Source organism: Neopsephotus bourkii, unplaced genomic scaffold (genome assembly GCF_033783945.1).
Source record: "Neopsephotus bourkii isolate Nb327-2 ecotype Australia unplaced genomic scaffold, CSIRO-AGI_Nbou_v1 NB_272, whole genome shotgun sequence".
Taxonomy (NCBI): Eukaryota; Metazoa; Chordata; class Aves; order Psittaciformes; family Psittacidae; genus Neopsephotus; species Neopsephotus bourkii.
Window position 1 is genome coordinate 10,105,792 of NW_026900781.1, and position 19,487 is coordinate 10,125,278.

Sequence of the window (19,487 nt, forward strand, 5' to 3'; positions counted from 1 at the left end):
TGCCAGAAAGACTGTACCCTAGTTCAAGTTGCAGCTGAGCTTCAATACAATCCCAAGTGCTGGCACCCTCCTTGCCTTCCGCCCTGGAACTCATACAGATCTGGGCAAAGTCACACTGGCCTTAAAATCCAGAGGTGGACAGGGAGGGTTTTTTGTTAATCTGGTGTCAATGAGAGAAGCAATTGCTGAAATTGCTCTTGTTAGCAGTCAGTAAAGTACCAAACTGCAAGATTTCTGTTTGAGATCTCATCCAGTGATATGTTAGTTTTGCACCTTCTTTCAGAAGCTGATGTGAGCTGGGAACATTGCAGCATATGCCAGTTTAGCAGAAAGCTGCCACAAGTTTCCGAGTTTGACCCAGGAGTTTCTGGTTGAAAGATTATGGCCTGTGCTCTGTAGGAAGCCACACAACTGACAGGTTTCTGGTCAGCAAAGTCCTGAGCACCGCATAAGCATTTGCAAAGTTCTCCTTGTCAAGCTTTTTGTGGTCTCAGTGTTAGGGCTGTTTTCATGAGTTTTCATGAGTGAATGGATGTGTGATGGGAGCATAGAAGAACAGTGTGTCTAGCTCTGAGCTAACAGCAGTTACAGAAGTTTTTTTTGAGGCATCTGTTCCAAACACTGACAAAGACCACCTAGTTTTTTTTATTAAGATTGATAAAGAAGCAAGAAACTTTTTGCTGTGTCCTTTTCTATGGATCTGAACTTGCTGAAGCACCCTTTCTGGGTCAGCTTCATCTAGACAGATGGATTTCTCGTGTCTATCTTGATACCCAATACCACAAAAAAATAATAAAAAAATAAAACTTTAATAATTCCTTCTTAATACAGCCCTCCTGTGTCCCTGCTCAGAACAGTCAAGGTCACTAAGTGCTGTTCAAAGGCATGGGAACAGTAAAAGCTGTGCTCTGAATGCTTTCATATACCATGTTTTGTTAAGCTCATAGGTTGCTTTCAAGGACTCCCCGTGACAGCAAATAATACTAATCTTAATCTGACGTACTCAAATAACTTCCCTGTTAACTGGGCAAGTACAAGAAACAGCTTGCTGGAACTAATGCACGTTTCCTTTTGATAATGATGCCCTCCACCAGCCTATTAATAGTAGAAGCAAAGTTTGATTAACAGCTTTCCTACAGCCCTTGTCCCTTTCTGGTCTGTATCTGAGCTCAGGCATGGTGGCTTTCTTTCATTTGTCGATTGCCATAGAGATCTCTTTGTGTTCTAGAAATGGATGGAGAGCTATTGTTTGTGTTTTGGAATCAGCTAAAGAGATAAATATGTAATACAGTCCCTAGCCTGCTGAGTTTACTTCACTCAGAGGGAATAGAAATCATCAGAAGTGTGTAAATGACACAAACTCCAAATTTAGGTACCAAATTCCATTGATAGTTAACAAGATGTAGAATCCCAGATTTTTTCCAGGATGCTGTACTCAAATGTAGGTGTGTCCCCCACGCTCTAGTCACAGGACACTGCAGACAAGCTTAGACTTGTTTTCCATAAGGCACAAAGTACTCTTCAGCAGTCATTTAATCTTGTAATGTAGACTTTATTTTTTCTGATTTTCTGATCTTTCCATTTCAAACTGTGCTGCTACATATCCTTCACAGTTCTCCATGTTGTTCCATGTAGGGGATGAATCGTTATGAGAGAGATCCATCTGCGGTCATTGATCCCCAGATAACTCCCTGTAAGATTTATGCAACTTAGTGCATACATGGTCATATTTTCCTCCTGTTCTAACAACATTCCCACTTTTTACCTTGAGCTCCAATTTTCAGGGATATTTGCTATTTGTATCCATGCTGGCCCTACTTGTAACTCAGTTTTGTATTGCGTTTTTTATTACCTGTTGCAGATAATCTGCTAGCAAAGTTGCGCTTGATAATGACCAGGTAAAACCTTCATTCTACTGAGTAGCAATAGGCCTTTATTTATGGTTTCACATGCAGACAGCTGTGTTTTAGAAGCAGCAATTTCCACAATAAGTTTTTCCATGTTGACACTGCAAGTAACAATTGATAAAGTTTGGAGACCAGGTCTCTGCCTATAAATACAGTAAATGAATCTTTCTTAGCCTCTTCTCAGGTCTTGTAACTTAAACTGTGTGGTAAGATGCAGCCACTGAGGATTTATGAAGCTTGGGTAATGGCAATTTATTGACTTCAGTGTTGTTGCTCATTTACAAAGACAGTCAACTGAAGGAGAAGCATTCATACTTTATTACTCTTCCTTGAACAGTGGCATTTTTATTTCTTAAGAATTGTTTTTCTTTTTAATTTAAAGGCAAAACACAATTTCCCTTAATTTGACACATAACAGAAGATTGGCTTGAGATGCTTCAAATTCTGTTTCTAATAATGATAAAATTCACTGCCCAATCTTACTTTCTAATAACATTAGGATTAAAAGTTGAAAAACACACTGGTAAAAGTCACAGCTGAGATGTCAGTGTTACTCTTTTTTTTCTACAATAAAATAGATATTTTTGACTGCTCTTTCACAGATCATCCTTATTTCAGTAGATGCTCTGCTATTACCAATAACAAAATAATAGAAACCGTTATGATAATAACAGAACTAATTAAAGTGGATGTCTGTGAGTTTGTGTCCTAAACTGTACACCAGTGAGAAGCTACCAGCTCTGGCTAGAGCAAACCCCAGTGATGCTAGTCTGCCACAGAATACATATGGGTTTGGCTGTCTGAGGTTAGCTGAAATATATAGTGGCTGAGTTTTGCCTACTTTCCCTTAATGGAAAGCACTAATTTTGGTCTTTCTTCCCTCTCCAGCTGCCAGATCCCTGAAACTTATAAAAACATAATTATCTGTGAGACTCCAGCCCTTCTTTCAAATTTGGTTAAAATTAGCTAAGGAGAAAATTCACTAAAGGGAGCTGACAGACAGGAATCAGGCCAAAAATACACCAGCCATCATGTCAGTTATGTTTGTCATGGGTAGCTGTTAATTTAATACTCGTTTCTCTCAGACCAGCTTGTGAAGATAGCTACTCCCATGTCCAGGAAGTGTGATTATTCTGTGCCTGTTTCAGTGAAGAGCTGCTCAGAAATGTTTGGATCCATCCCCTCCAGGCACTGCTCAGTGCTGTGTCATTGCATGCTCTCAAATGGGGCTCAGCAGCCTGAGGTTTTCCATTCCTTGTGGATTTGGGGTCATATCAGACAGCACAGATGGGGATGTCCCACAGGACCTCTTCTGGCTAAAGGCTTTAGGTAGAAGCAGCAGCAAGGCTGTAACAATATATGACCCTTCTCCAGGGGAAGGCCTTGGCCCTCAAGAGTCAAGGACAGAGCACCAACCCTCTGTCCACAGGTTGATGTTGCCCTGTTGTTATGGCCAGAAATAACTTTTCATTTTAGATCAGAGCTAACACAGTTATCAAGACACAGTCCAGCTTTTATGTTTTATGCCTGTGTACAGTAAGATACATGGATGTGTGTGGTAAGTGCTGTGTTCAAGGTGCAACACCCATTTGTGTTTGGCATTGTCACCCAATAGCATAATATCACACACAGCTTCTGAAGAGGTAATTCTCTAGCATGAGGGGTTTACAAATTCTAGGCCCTACTGCTGCAGAACACCCATATGCCTGGATGTGATTTTGTGCCTGAGAGCACTTCTGTTGGAATATCTAGGCATATTCATCTATGCTCATTTAACCTGCATAAGGTTGTCCTGGCTGGGGTCTTTTTGCGAGGTATATTTAACATTCTATGTCTGCGAGGTTACCACAGCGACTGTTCTGCTCGTATAGAGGGGATAGTGTGATACCTGCCTTTTCAAGGTGTCCTGCAGTGTTGAAGACTAAAAAAAGTATCTCTCCACTGCACAGTGCAATTTGGTGAAGAGATTTCAGAGAGAGCTCTAAACTAGTTAGCAGTAAGTACTGTAAGCAATATAGTTGCATTAGCACAGAACTCAGGTGTGTAAATTAGCATTGTGCAGCATAGACATATCCTAAATTTCTGGTACGGTTTCCTCAGTGGCACTTTTTCAAACCACAGCTTGAAAATAAAATTTTTTTTCCCCACCCCTCCAAAACACTGTGCTGGGAAAGCCTGCATACATTTTTCATTATCTCACTATCTCCTCTTTTAAAATAAATTCTAACCTGACTGCTTCATTTTATTTCATTTTATTTTTTTTTTTTTATTTTTATTGGTGACATCCTCTCATTCATCTGAGCCTGGTCCACTGTAACCAAAGCTGTACCAGCTGGAGCACTGAAGATACTACTTCTGCATTATGACAGCTATTGTTTCAGTTCTCTTGTGACCTCATGATGGAAGGCTAGACATGATCAGAAAAGGAACGGTGATCTAATATCATTATGTCCCTATATAAATCTATGTAGTTCTGATCATCTCAAATAGGATGCAGTAGGACTTGAAAATGTTCAGAAAAGGGCAAGGAGGAGGATAGATGCTGTAGCTTATATATCATGAGACTAAGTCACATTCTTCAGTCAAGGAAAAAAACATGACTGTAGGGAGGCATTTGAGGGGTGCCATAGAGGTCAGTTGTGAACAGCATGGAGAAAGTGAGTAATGAACTGCTCTGGGCTGCCATAATGCGATAAAACCTGGTGAAATTCACTGAGGAAACAGGTTTAAAGGTATTCAAGGAAGAACTTTCCCCACAGTGCTTGATAAGCAGTGGAACTCATTGCCACAAAGTGTGAGCAAGACTAAACATCTAAAAGGAGTTAAAATGGTGACATGGACGAAGGTAATCACCTTGACAGTAGTTCAGCAATGATTTAGGATTTTAGCATTTGGAAATCAGGAAAGTAAGGATGGGTTATTCCTCTCAAAAGGAGAATAAGACATTATTATCCTTTGTCCTTCTAGGAGTAGTTGCTGGCATCGCTGGGTAACCCACTAGATTATACAAGGTACTAAGCTGTCTCTACCTGTGACAGTAAAACTACCATTTTACAGTACAGTGTAAGTTCTTAAGCTAAAGCTTTGAAACGCAAGGGAGAAATACACAAAACACTACTGGCTGTGAGGTGTATTTGCTCACTGAGTCTCCCAGAGGGAGAATAGCATCATAAGTGTACTTGTTTGAAAAGACTGTGAGAAAATGCTGTGGTGTGTCAGAGATAGTGCCTATCTTGACATACCTCCCCTGCATCACACATTCAGGAGCTTAGGGAATTCCTGAGATTAAAGTTACATCAGGATTGCTCTACTTACTGAATTACAGCGGCTATTTTGGACCCCCGTAAACGAAGGCACGGGAAAAATGAGATATGGCAAAGATCATTATGTATATGAGGCTTCAGTTCTGCAACTGTTTAAACATCCTGTAAAAGGCCGTCTTTCAAGCAACTACTGAGGAAAAATGTGGTTTTACAAGGAGAGTCTTGGTTTCATAGAGAATGGACCACATTCAGTATTTGTTGAAGTCTCACATAGCTAATTTTTCTTAACAGGTTGTAGTTTTCCTTGGCATTTATTTAACGGCTACATGGTGACTTTCTTCTTCCTGGCTTCACCATCCCAAGAATTTCATGAACAAATGGAGTGAAAATCACGAACTTCTTGGCAATTTTCCATCCTGTGAATTAGTATGAGAAAATTTTAGGTTTATGATTGATATATGGATTTTTGAGTTGATTTCGTGTTTGGGACAACAAAGGTTCTGGATTCATAATTTCGGCCTATCTGAATGATTAGCAGAAACTGGACTACAGGCAGTAAAATACAGATTTTCAATACAGACTCTAGAGCTGGCTAATAAGATAGCATGACTGACATAAGAAATCGGATCCATGATCTTGGTTATGTGCGAGCAGTCAAAAATAGTGTTATTTTTGCTGGAAGAGTTTGTTCTGTCTCTGCCTTTATACCTGGCAGAGAAGCAGTAACTCTGAGGCACAAATCAGGAACTCCTACACACAGCCCTTGATTGCTTCTTTTTCAACTCACCATGCAATTGCCATATGTGAATCTAGCAAGTGACACTTCCTAAAGTAAAGCACTATCACTTTCCTGAAAGTACAAGCTTAAATAGGCAGTATGTTTGTGTAAATGAAATCAATATCAAGTCTAGAATATTAAGGAAGATGGACTTCTGACAAGTTCTCTCTGCTAATAACAAATAGTAGTTACTGATACTGGTGGAAAAAGAATTTGGATGTCACAGAAGTCTGGATTCCTGCGTGCACAGGAAATAAAACCTAGTGAATGCAGGGTATATTGAAATGCTTCTGTGGTGGTCAAGTTTTCCCCATCCTTTCATTTTCATCCTCTGCCTGTTCTGCTTACTAAGATAGTCAACATTTACATCAGGGCAAAACAGTGGATAATCACATCTGATCCTTCACTGTGTGTAGCTGTTCCAGTATTTTAAGACCTATCTTTCATGATTCTCTGAGCATCCCAGCACTATGCATGCAACATATAGAGGCTGTTTGCAGATAGTGTAAAAAAAAAAGTGAGGCTGCTTGGGAAATGTCTGTCTTAGCCTCCTCAACATGGAAAATACAGCGCTTCTTCAGAAAAGTTCCAGCATGCACAGGCACTGCAGGAGTGAGTAAGATGGATGCTGGGCTGCATTTCCAAAGCACCAATAGGTAAATTACAAAGGGCAGAATCTTCATTATGGTGATTTAGGAGGCATAAAGAGCCACAACTTGATTTGTGGATCCCAAGTGGAGTTTTCAAGGTTGACAATTAATAATAGGAAATCGACTTGTAAACTGAATCTGACAGGGGGTCATGGAGAGAAAATTAAATTTGGAAGCACTAGTGCAATTTTTCTAGTTACTTGTGAGGAAAGTGTGGAACTGTGATTGCAGATACCTTTCTGCTCTCCTTCTGTGCTTTTCTCTTGCCGTCCCACAAAAATTCAAGCCTTTCTTCAGGGATTTAAGTATTTAACTTCTTAATCTTGTAATTAGAAGTAACAAGACAGTTGGATGACATTTTACAACAGGAAAACCACTGAGTCAGCGTCTCGTAACTACACAACAGTTAAAATCCCCATATGACTAACTTCTAATTCCCAGCAGTCTACTGCGAATGAAATAATATATTGAACTGTGCTACTTTAATATCTCAAATAAAGCTCCCACATGGCTTCCAGTCCGGTTCAGAGCCTGGTTATCCTAATACCAATGATGTTTATATAGATCAGAGACTGCATTAAATAAAACTCTCCCTATAAATGTTTGTGGGAGATCGTATTAAAATAAACATTCTATGAAGTATTCTTAGAAATGCAGGGTGCTTGGCCTCCTGTGAAATGGTATTTAGGAAGATTAAGCCACAACAGTACTTCTGAAAATGTATCTTTAACTCTTCTACAACTGAAGGACTAATCTGAAAAAAGAAGATTCCTTTGCCTATGCTGATTTTCAGCCTCTTCCTTTCAAACTTGCATGCAAAGAGCCCTTTGGGAAGCAGCTTGTTTGGTTTGCTCTCCAGATACAAGTTCCCAGGCCCAGGAGATCTCATTTGCTCTATTCCTTTCCAACTAGTTGCTCACAGGTGGTATTTGGAGATGTATGATATTTGTACTGTTTCACAGTTTCTCTGTTTGCTTTCAAAGTGATGGGCTGGTTTCTGAGTTGCAGGCAAATTCAAAGAAAGAATTAAGACTTTGCATTTGTAAAGAAATTATGGTCCATGCCTATTTTTAATAGCATCCAATGCAAAAGTGAGCAGGAAGTTGCTTCTGGGCTCCCGGGGGATTGCAAATTATAGAAGGGCAGCTCTTCTGCACAGCAGAGGAGCTTTCTTCTGTGTGAGGGAGCAAAGCGTGGCTCCTCTGCCTTCTTTTAGGGGGACAGGCAGCACCTCTGGCAGGAGCTGTGTCAGGGCTGGCGTCCTCCAGGCCCTCAGATGCAGAGAGGTTTGGGGATGGATGCAGAGTATCAGACATGGAGGTGTTTGAGGATGAGGCCCTGTCTGGGGGCTGCTGAGTGAGTAGTAAGAGGCTGGTACATGGTAAATGGAGATTTTGCTGTATGGCTGACTTGCTATATCAAGAAGGCTGACCCTTTACTCACTTTACAAAGAAGGGGAGTGGTACAATAGCAGTGTATTCTGGCTCTGTAACATATACTGTGTTTTCAAAAATGGCTTATATCTTGACTAGCAGATGTGTTTCACTTAAACTGCAGTTTCAACACTTTGTAAAAAAACCTGGGGTGTTAGCAATTACTGTGCTGAGGAAGCTTCCAGCATGCAGTCAGAGCTGCCCTGAATGAGACAACATTAGGCCTTGCATATGTTTCTCTTCACTTAGCAAACACTGTGACTTGAAGGATGACCTGTGCCGATGGATTTTCATGGTGTTTTTATTGTGAACACACAAAAGGAGACCTCAGAAGCGCTGTGTGATGTACAGCCTGTATGATTGCTGTCAGCGATATGTTCCCAGTACTCGACGTGGGAAAGGGAAATGCAAATGCAACATTTGTCTTGTCAGAAGAGGCTCTGAACCGCCTGGATTGAAGGGACAGGCTGAGGCTGCTCTCAGGATCAGATCTCTATCCATGCAGCAAAGAGCAGGATCTGCCTTTGCACTTCTTGACTGTTGGTACAAATCTGTGGTGCCTGCTCACCAGCTGGTGACATGAGATGGTGGCTCCTGCCCCTTCCCGGGGGGGAGACCCTGCATGCAATTAACCCTGAAAACTTGGCACCTTTCAGCAGAGAAGCTAAAAAGGCAGCGGCTCTAAGTCCAACTCCCTCCTGCTGTGGTCCCTTTGCATCAGGCTGATGCCAAGAGGGGCACACAGCATTGACCACTGTGCCGCAGCTACTCCAAGCTGCAGTAACATGCTGCTTCAGGGTTGTCAGTCCAGCAGCTGTCACAGTCCCTACGTGGACACAGACTCTTAAAGCTGGAAAATGTCAGAGGTTTTATCCGAGTGACCTGCCCCTGCTGGGCAGACCAGAGCTGATGCACAGCACAGAAGGGCAGGTAAGATTATGCAAATAATCATTCAACACACACGAGTACTTTTGGTGAGTTTAATGATGAGAGGGAATTTATTTTTAGGACATATGTTCTTTTCTGATGCCTATGCACATGCCTGCACGCACCAGGCTTTCATCTCCTGACCCTCTGATATATCTGGCATAGCAGCAGGGTTTTCATTCACTCCTCCACTTTGAGCTGCTATTTTAGCATTTTTGTCTTAGCACCCCACCCAATTACAGTGCCCAACTGGAATTGCGTTGTCTCTTGTGAGCTGTTTTGCCACCACAGTTCTATAGTGAGCAAGGCAGGCAGCAGGACTATCACCTCTTCTCACATCAGATGTAAAAGGACAGATCCCAGTTTAATAGCAATTGGAGTAAAATGCTGAGAGAATGGAGAGTTACCTGCAGAAAGAAAGGAAAAACTCTGAAGGCTGAAGTGACAAACATTTTGATTTTAGCTCTCTGTGTCTTTTCGGGTTTTACTTTGATTTTGTCACTCACACATTTTTCTGAGACCATTTATGTTGCCAGTGAAGATCCAACTTGATCTTTTTCTTGAAAGTAAATATAGTCTAGTTTGACAACAGTGGTCAGAAGTTCCTAGTTAAAAAGAAAGAAGAATTCTTTTTTCTTATATAAAACAAGCTTTGGTATCCCCTACCCTCTGGCTTTTTTAGCAGCTAATATGGCTTAGAGCAGGAATAAATTAATTGGCATGAATATGTTCTTGAAAGAATAGTACAAGAGGTCTCCCAAGATCTGAAGTTAGTTTTCATGTAGTAGAGTTTTACTGCCTGTGAATCTAGTGTGTTCTGTGGGACATCAAGAGACTTAGGTCTGTGTGCATATTTCTACCGCCTAGACTCAAAGACAACAATCAAAATTTTGTCCTTCACTTAGACTTCCAGCTATTGCTTCTGATTTCATTGGACTTGAAACTTAGGGACCAAGTGTATTGCTTACTGACATCATGCTATAGCTGCAAATAGCACAGCTCGTTTTCTGCACCTCTGCAGGGTGCTCATGTGAAGAGCTGCATTTCCACTTTTACCTGCTGCTTTCCCTACCTTCAAGGGCAGGGATCTCTTACCTTCCTGCTGCCTCTTTTCCCTCCAAAAATCCAAGGGCTGTCTATATATCTGGTGCTGACGGGTTGTTCTAGTTTGTCTACAAAGCTTGTGAAGTTAACAAGTGGAAAAAAGCTATCAAGCTTTATGCATTTATTTTGACTGTGTAGCATGGACTTCTGGAACCATGCTATTTCATATGACTTTCATGTTTCTATTTTTAAAAAGTAAGATTCTGATACTGGTGATTACAAAGAAGAGTTTGATCAACATAAAACATTTGAAGACAAATCTCAGAATTCATAATTGTTTAAAAAAATGTTCTATTTCTAAAGCAGTCTGATGAGGAACTGAGTCATTAATTTTGTATGCTAATGGCTGATGAGTACTGGTTAGAAGGCTGGGTATACACACCTATGAATCAGATGTGGCTGAGTTTAGTACTGATCAGAAGATCTAGAAATGTTAAGGAAAGCAGATGCACATTTGAGTTTCATTGTAGGAAACCCCACGACTATGCTATTGAGAAGCTTTTCAGCTAAGGAAGTGTGTGGGACATTTCCATGGTGTCTAGCCAAACATGTAAAATACTGCATGAAAGAGTAAGGTAAAGAAAGGTAAAGACCGAGAAGCTGTTAGTCTTGTATCTGCATTCCCTGAGCAGCTGAAAGGTAGGTGGGAGATCCCTTTTGTTCTTGCCTGTGGCTTTATCTCAGGTAAGATATATGACTAAACAGCTGTTTCTGGTATTTTTGAGCATTGCTTTCTAAAATTCTTTTTTTCAGTTTGCACATGCTTTTTTTTTTACCTGATTCTTGGCAAGCACATGGGGCCTCAAAGACACGTAAAGTAGAAAAACTTCAAGTTTTTCATCATTTTTCTTCTAAATCTCGATAGAGAACACCACAAGGAAATACCATCTTGTGAAGTCTTTGCTTCAACCCGTTTGCTGTTTCCTGATATACTCAGTGAAGAACTACTATGAGGCATCTGATCACATCAAAGTGTGTTTTCCAGCAATATTCATGCAAAGGATCCTGAGCAGAGATAAGTTGCCTGATTTTCTGTGCTAAGATTAACAGTGTGGAATAGCAGCCACTCCACAGTAGAAGATTCTTTTGCAGTTTTCCCACGTTTTCCCATGTATCTTTGAAATGTAGACAGTCATACTTTTGAACATGATGAGAGACAACAGATGTTGTGAGATGTTTGAGGTAAGCACTATTAGAAGCAGTAACCTACCTGGGTGTGAATGAACTGTATGTAGGTTCCACAAAGTAGTTTGTCCTTAATTTTAGGGTAAATCTTGCAGTGTGGGTGTAATACGGAGGGTATTTTCTTCAGGCTGATGGACTTAATACTACCTTTATACTAATACTATCATATATACTAATATGCTAATACTACCTTTATACTAATGTATGGTCTAAGGTCTTGGTCTAGGGCCTCCAGAATCTTCCAGCATGCAAAGACTAGGTCAGGCGCAGGGCAGAGAGTTGGAAACCCTGGAGGGAGATCCACTATGGTAAGTCTGGCAAAAGCAAAGCAGAAAAATAGCTTTTTTTGGAGATCATGTGCTCGTAAGGAGTGGTGGGAGTTTTATTTTATCTCCTACCTACATTCCCAGGCAGAAGGCTGAGCATGCAGTACTTTTTTGCAATCTGTTCTTCTGCTTGAGAATGGTCTTGGCGGAGATGCCATATGCACAGCATTGTATTAAAAGTCGGTTTGATTATCTCTCATGGCAATATTAGAGCAGTAGATGTGGCAGTTGCAAGAAAAACAGTAAAATCGGTGCACATGGAAGCTCATTTCAGTGGATGTTCCTATTCGGCTGCTGCTTCTGCTGGTGGAAGGAAGGTGGCTGTGAGATAACACAGACTGTGCAGCAGTCTGTCAGCTACCTTTCTTCATTAACTTTGACGGCAATAAAACACAGCTTTTTAAAACAAAGTTCAAGTAGCCAGAGCTCTCTGTGGAAATTAATTTCCTCTGGAAGCTAGTTTCACGTAACTCATCACCTACTTCACTGAACATTATTCAGCCCTGTTGCTGGTGACAGAAGTGCTTGACAGAGCTGCTGAAACTAGGTCATGTGGTGGATAAAATACAGTCTGCTTTCCCAGGCTGTTTTTAGCATGGACCTCCTGAGATCACAATAAATAATATATACCTGAAGGCCACTGTGGGCACTTTGTGTGGTGTTCGGTCCGTGAGAGGAAGAGGCTATTAATGATATAAACCCATGAAACAGGTTTTCAGGGAGAAACTTTTGGCTGGCTGTCTCTGTTTCTGAGCTGTTACTGTGATGATTTTTTCCCTAAGTATGGGTAAGATCATACTGTTGGGTGATGCAGTTTCTACCCTCACAGGCCAGATTCCCAGGTTGGAGATGAGTTTTGAGGACTTCATTGGTATGGTGGTAATAGCCATTGACCATCAATGCTTCAGCAGTCACACTGAGAAGAGGAGGCCTGAGGGCTCTGCTCTTGTGTAAGAACCCAGCTATGCTTCATTACAGGGGTGTAGATGTTTGGCTGTGAGAGCATTAGTTGCTGCCAGAACAGCCGTTTCATGTCTGCCCCAGAGGAAAAGGCTATGGGCCATGTGGAAGTTAATGTCTTTAAGAAGTCTTTATTAAAAGTGCAAAGTAGTGCTGTTAAAGGCTTTTTAAAAGTCGTGTCCTTTACTTGAAAAGAAACCTGCAAAGAACTAAAACAAAAAAAGAAATTAGTGATCTATTTTTGCGATGTATAATGACCTATTCCTTTCTCTTCCCTTTCCCTTTCCCTTTTCTATGCCTCCCTCGAAAGGTTAGGAGTTTTCCCAGTTATTTTTTAACAGCTTGTTATCCAGCCTGTAATATGCTGGATTTCAGTGTTTCCCCTCGCTGGAAGAACCAAGGCACTGAATCATTAATAAGGCTATCCTTTGTGCCAAATGTTTGTTTGTGATTAATGTTAAGCAGATTTAATGAATAAAAATAAAAAATAAAAAAGATTAAAAATATCATCTCTCCTAAAATACACATCCTGCAATTTTCTTCCACAAAAAATGTATGTTTGGACAACTCTATTCACACGTTTTTCTTTTTTCTGTCAAAGTGCACTCCAAAGAAATTTTACCCTTCCTTTCTAATCACTCTGCTTGGATGCCTTCATAGTGATGGGAGTCAACATCTGCATGATCCCAAAGGTGAAGTTGCATGTTATGGCTAAGTCTTACAAACAGCTTACATCTGCTGAGGGGGAGAGATCCTCTTCCTCCTTGTCCTCCCTACCCCTGCTCTTGCTCTCAGTCTTGTGCTGACTCTACAGCTCGTAAAACATTTTACTGAACCGATTTCGCCCCTATACTGGCAGAAAATAAATTGCTTTTTCTGAGACAATTTGCTGCTGGATTACTGGGTTGTATCAATTCTCAGCCGCTCCCAGCAAGCACCAGAGCTGGTGGAAGGTAAGCAAGAGAGCATGTTTAAGACTGATATGGGGAGTGTAGGACTTCCCCCTTTCAACAGTGGCAGCAAAATGTTGGGTGGGTTTAGATGCCCTGTGCTGCTTCTCCACTGAGACAGTCACTCATCACTTAAACTGTAATAACTCACAATATGCAAACTCTCAGCCTGTCTCAGGAATGAAAAGTGGATGGACACAGAAATACTGTCCTGAATGTTCAGGTGAGATGAGTGTTTCTGCTGTTTCTCAAGTCACATTTCACCAGGATGAGGACTGCTCTTACAGCAGCTGCTCTTTAGTAGCAGTGTATCTCCTTGGTATGGAAGGGAGTATTTCTTTAGGGGATTTCTCAGCATACAGGGAGATGTGGATTTGGTCCTTGCAGAGGTTTTAGATAGCAATTGGTCTGTGGTTAGCCTTGAGGTGATGACAGTCAGAGGAAAAAATGAAGAAGAGGGCCTACCCACATTGGATTAGTAAATACAAATTGGAAAGGACTGTGGAGATATGAAAGACAATGCCAGTGGATCAGCTCCCAGTAATCCGGCCATGCTGACAGCATTTCATCCCCATTGCATAGCAGTTACATCAGTGTGTCTCCCTGTTCCCTCAATACAGGCAAGCAAAGAAGCAGGATCCCTCCTGGGAAACGACACCTTTGTTAGGCTTCCATCTCAGTGCTACACAAAAGAAAAAAGCAGGAGGGGCTTTAATAGCAAAATAGAGAGCCCTAGCAGTCTGAGCAGCATAAACATCATGTTGGTAGATGGGCACTCTTGCCTTTAATAGGTTATCTTCTTCCATTAGAAGACTGTTTAAATTTCGAAGTGGTGCACATATTCATGAGGGCTTTTACTGTGTGTGGGTTCCGATTTTCATGTGGGTTTTGAATGTGTGGGAGCAGCTAATGCATTAAGGACAGCTCATGAATCTCCTATATTTCCAGTCTTCCCCCTGGGAGCTATTGATGGTCATTTTATCTTTCTTACATGACTTTTGAAATTGTAAAAAAAAAAAAAAAGGAAATAAGGCAATGTTTTTCTGGTTGCTTCCCAGTGAGATATCTTGCAAAGAAATACCAGGGCTGAAAATGAGAAGTAGAACATAAATTCCAAACAGCTTAGATTCAAACCCACAGTTAGGATCCTCAGAAGTTATTTTTACCTAAGTAGCAAATAAAGTTAAATCCCTGGGAAAGTAAAGAAAAAAATAGCAGAAATAAATGACAAGTTTTCTATCGTGATTTGGTTTAAGAGGGCTGAAACAGTTGTGCTGATGCACAATATATCCAGCGATATGACTGGCTTCCAGATGAGAGGTGGGGAACGGTATTAATGAATTACAGGTCTGATGAAAGGTCATTTTTTTCCCTTATCGCATAGACTTCAAATCAGTCAGTGTGTCTCACTTACTCTTTCTTCTAATGAAAATGCTGTGTATTCCAAAATCTCTTTTCCCTGGTGTTTTGCAGCTAAAGGAATTTCTAATTTGCTTTAAAACTTATTATAGGTATGAAGAAAAGTTTAGTTGTATGGAGAAAATGCTTCTCACTTTGAAGATCTCATTTGAAAAGCTGATAAAGAAATGCCCTGAAATTAAAGATATTCTCAGGTTCAGAGAACAAAGGGGGGAAGCACACAGACCCGAGAAAGAAAGGTAAGCAACTTGTCTACTGGAGAAATTGCCTTGAACTGAAATTATTTCCCCAGAGATAATTTGGTCTTATGAGTCAAATTGTCACTAAACAAAGAGCTAAATCAAGAGCAGCAGATTGATTTTGCTTCCAGTGTCTTTCCTCCATTTTTTCCCTAATTAAAAAGTGGAGAAGGATGTGATAAATTCAGCTGTTTTTTTCCCCCTCACTCTTCCTTGTAAAACCTCTTCACTGTATGCACTTTACTGGTGAAGTGGAATGAAAGTCCCTAGGTTAAATTTTCAGAGATGAGCACCTACGTTCAATTTAGTTGGAAAAGCAATGGTTTTACAAATAGTGAACATCTGCATCCTCTGCCTATCATTACAGAAAGTTGTATGTCCTGCATCTATGAGAAAAGAGTCACATATACCAATGTATATGTCAGTAAGCACTCGGGTATTGTGGTTTTGGATTCAGTGATCCAGTCAAACACATGCAGAAATTCATGGTGGGGAGGGGAAATGGAAAGTTACAAAAACAAAAAAGAGGAGTTCAGGTCTCTTTGTTCTCAACAAAAGTTTGTGTGTGTGCCTTGCAATCATCTGTTTCCTCTCCCGATGCATGCATGCATAGAGACTACATGTTTCTTCCTGCTTTTTGGTCTTGCACAGCTTTTCTTCACTGCTCCTGGACACTTTAAGCACTTTGCACAACATTTCCCTTTTGGCTTCTCATTTTCCCATATCTGATGCTGTCATTTCTCACCAGGTTCCTTCTCTGTTCTTCATTTGTTAAATTAACAATTTCTCTGCTGAGTTATATTTTTGTCTTCCCCCCACCCCAGGAGAAAGGGTAACAGGGGTGCACAAAGCACATCCCAGTGTTGCTTGCATATTTGGAGACAAGGAAAGCAAAATGCCAGCTCTAAGGGAAAGCTCAGGGTTTGTGCTGTGTAATTTATGTTTAATGCTGCTGCAGAATCTGTTTTTTGTGTCTGGCTCTTCAAAGATGTAACTTCTGTGACATGTTTTGCAGCTCCTCTTGTGCGTGAGAGAGTAAAGGACACTTTGACTCACTTGAGATCCCTCGAAATGCTAAAAAAAGAAAGGGAAGAAAAAAGTACAAGAAAAGACACTCATGGAACTGCTGAGGTGATGTAACAAGGTGGCTTTTCATGTGTACCCTTTATTTTCCCTTCTATCTCATCAAAATTAAACAAACTAATTCTATGAAGGATAAAAGCTGTAATGTCTCCATGCCATGTTTCTGCGTTCTGGGCTTTTCTCATGGGTTAGCACTTCAGCTATAATGAGCTTTGAGGTTTGGTGGAAGCAGAGGCAGCAACTATTTACACATGAAATGGTACAAGACAGTGCCTTTTCCTTGGTGAAGGCATGTTATTCCCACTTTGAGTCACAATGAAATCTTTTCAGTCAGTCCTATGGCCCCTTAAAACACCTGGGAAATGGGATGTTTGATTTGGGTTCACTGAGACCTGATTTAATTTTTCTGGGTGCATGGGGAGGATAGATGGTGCTGTCAACAGGACTCTTTTGCATCTCAGGAGCTGGACTCAGTCTGTTTGTAGCCACATGCTATGAAAAACAAAAGAGACAAATTCAGGGTGCATCTCCCTTACACTCTAATGTTTATTCCCATTATGAGTTTAATTCAGTGTGTGTCTCTGTTCACAGCCACAATAATACGGCCTATGGTCCCTGCCTGAAGCCCTTTGCAATATAATACTGACTTGGTAAATTCCTCCTGTGACTACTAGTTCAAAGAAAACACCCTAAGCCTTAATCCATCCTCTGTTGGGTTTATTCCAGGTTGAGATTATCCTGAGTGTAAATGGTAGTCATGAGGACTCTGAACAATATGAGAGAGAATTGGTTACCTCCTACTTCATATGGTTAGATGTTTATGTGGCGAAGTCCCGAAACTGAAATTCTGTCATCTTGCAAGCATGTAGCACAGACCCTGGCATCACAGGCTCCTTAACTGCTCCAAGTGCGAAGAAGAGTTTACTCCTTGTTCATGGCCCTTGTGAAGCAATTTGCAAAAAGTGACAGTGAGTGCTAAGTATAATGTTCTTACATGTCTGACATGGAAAGGACTGCCTCCTGAAACTGGCTTTTAAAGGTCTAAGTCACTCTGATCTGACCTTCCTAGTTATTTGCAAGCACAGCTTGACATGTGGATAATTAAGCACATAATTTATGGCTGAAAAGGGAGTGCAGTTTTGGTTTGTTTTATTTTTTTTTCCTGGGATCTGACCCAAAATGCAGATAGGTCATGCTAATAGGAGTCCTTACATCTCTTTCTTGACTTCAGTAAACTCACCCTGAATAAAGTCATAAAACTTATAGTCTTGGCTCTGAAAGATAGCAGGTATGGACAATCTCTGCTGAAGTGAATTGATAAGCTGAAAGCAGCCCCGCATCAGTTTTGTTAGAGAGGTTGGAACTAGATGATCTGTAAGGTCCCTTCCAACCTAAACCATTCTGTGATTCCATGACCTGTGATTCTGTGATACTGCTGTAGTCAGAGTGCTTCAGGATAGTCTCAAAGGGGTCCCCACTATCCTTTCTTCTACATGAAGACAATGCTTATATTGATCATTTCTATGGACAGAAATATTTTCTTTGTGGTTGGTACTATGGTTATACTTTAGCAAGATAACCCATGCAGTTTGTGTGAAACCACTGTCTTACTGACACAATATCCACTGTGATGAATAATAAGGGTGGTCTGAATCTGAAACAGCTTCACAGGTCTACTTTATTGATCATGGCATGGACAGAGCTGGGATGGGGGGATCATCTGAGCATGCAATGGGAGCACAACAATGCAAGCAAACAAGCACCTCTGTCAAAAGAAGACAGGTTTCTGGAGAGAGCGTTCCACCTGCAGAAAGCCACCTTTTGCTGTGTTTCAGAAGTTTCCATGTTTTCTGTTAAGTTTCCTGGGATACAGAATAAATACACAAAACTAGTTTTGTTGTCAAAGTTTGTTTCTAAATGTACAGTGCTAGGTAATGCCTAACAGAGAGGCCTCTCAAACCAGCTCTATAGTGTGCTGCAATCTGCTTATGAAAGGGAACTCAGAACTAGTTCTTACATTAGAAAGTCTCTAGAGCTTGCAGTACCAGACCTTGCTTGCTATGACCTTGTGTTTTTTAGAGCTGCATTTTCCAAACCTCGCATCTGTTGTGTAAAAGGTGTACTTGAACAGCCAGATAGTTTACTCTGTGCCCACAGCTCAGAAGCACATTTCTGTCACCATCTTAAACACAGTAGCTGTGATTTTCCTGAGATCGGGTAAATTTCCTTCAAAGACATGTAGGAAGATTTCTTGGTTTACATTAGATGGTATAAAAAGCCCCATAATGTACGATGCTCTGTTTTGTGATATAGCTTTAGGGGTGCTGTTATTTCACATATTTCCAATGGTGCAACTGGTTCCCCTTTCTGAGTATTACAGTGAGGAACAGGTCATGTAACATTTGCCAACACAGTTTCTGTTTTCTGACTAGGATCATTTCAAGGGAAGGAAAACCAGGCTGGTTTAGGAGGATGGGGTGTTGTCTGCCGCTCTTGAGGTGGAAAATTTCCTACCTTTCATAAGTGCAGGCCTTTTTTGAAACCAGTTTGAAGTCTTCTCTTGACATGTCAGTGCATAAGGATTAAAATAAAATAAAAAAAAAAAGGGACGAGAATGAACATTCTTGGCAGTACCCAGTAAAGCTACAAGGCCTTCTCGCCACTCTGTGCTTCTCTTTATGGGACACAACCCTTTACTTCACCTGCTGAACAAAGATGATCAGGTTAAATGAAGATCTGGCTTATATCTCTGCAAAAAGCCATTAGTTTTGCAGGCACATTGAGTATCTAGGCCTCAGCTGAAGGCTATTTTGAAGCATGATGGCCTGGGGAAAGCACAATAGCTTCTTTTTCTTTCTTTTTTCCTTTTTTTTTCTTTCATTTTTTTTTTTTTTCCACTTCTTGGTTTTCTCATCACCTGATTGCATGAAAAACATGTAACCAGCTGAACAGTATTGAATGCTTTTTAGCCTCTAGAACTGAAAACACTCTATGTAATTGATGGTTTGTTTTAAGACCACAGGAAACTACTTGTCACTATTCACTAATGAACACTTTCATAGCTGTTTGCCATCTTCAGAAAAAATACATCATGAAGCAGAAAACTCCACCATCCCGAGTATGTAATTTTATCCCACTGGTCAAACTAATACTATGCACAAACCACAATTTTCGTTATCAGTGCTTGCTATTTTTTCCCAGTCTTATTAAAACTTGCCAGAATAAGAAAAAATGAGCTAAATCCACAGTAAGCTCATTCTGTC

At 40.7% G+C, this 19,487-nt stretch overlaps 1 long non-coding RNA gene across 1 annotated transcript in view; it reads left to right on the plus strand.

Moving 5' to 3' along the window:
* Positions 1-19,487, plus strand: part of LOC133208581 (uncharacterized) — a 61,457-nt gene that overhangs the window by 3,913 nt on the left and 38,057 nt on the right. Inside the window, exons 2-3 of the long non-coding RNA XR_009724440.1 lie at positions 14,995-15,141; positions 16,157-16,272. This is a non-coding gene — a long non-coding RNA (uncharacterized LOC133208581). The remainder of the gene's footprint in view (positions 1-14,994; positions 15,142-16,156; positions 16,273-19,487) is intronic.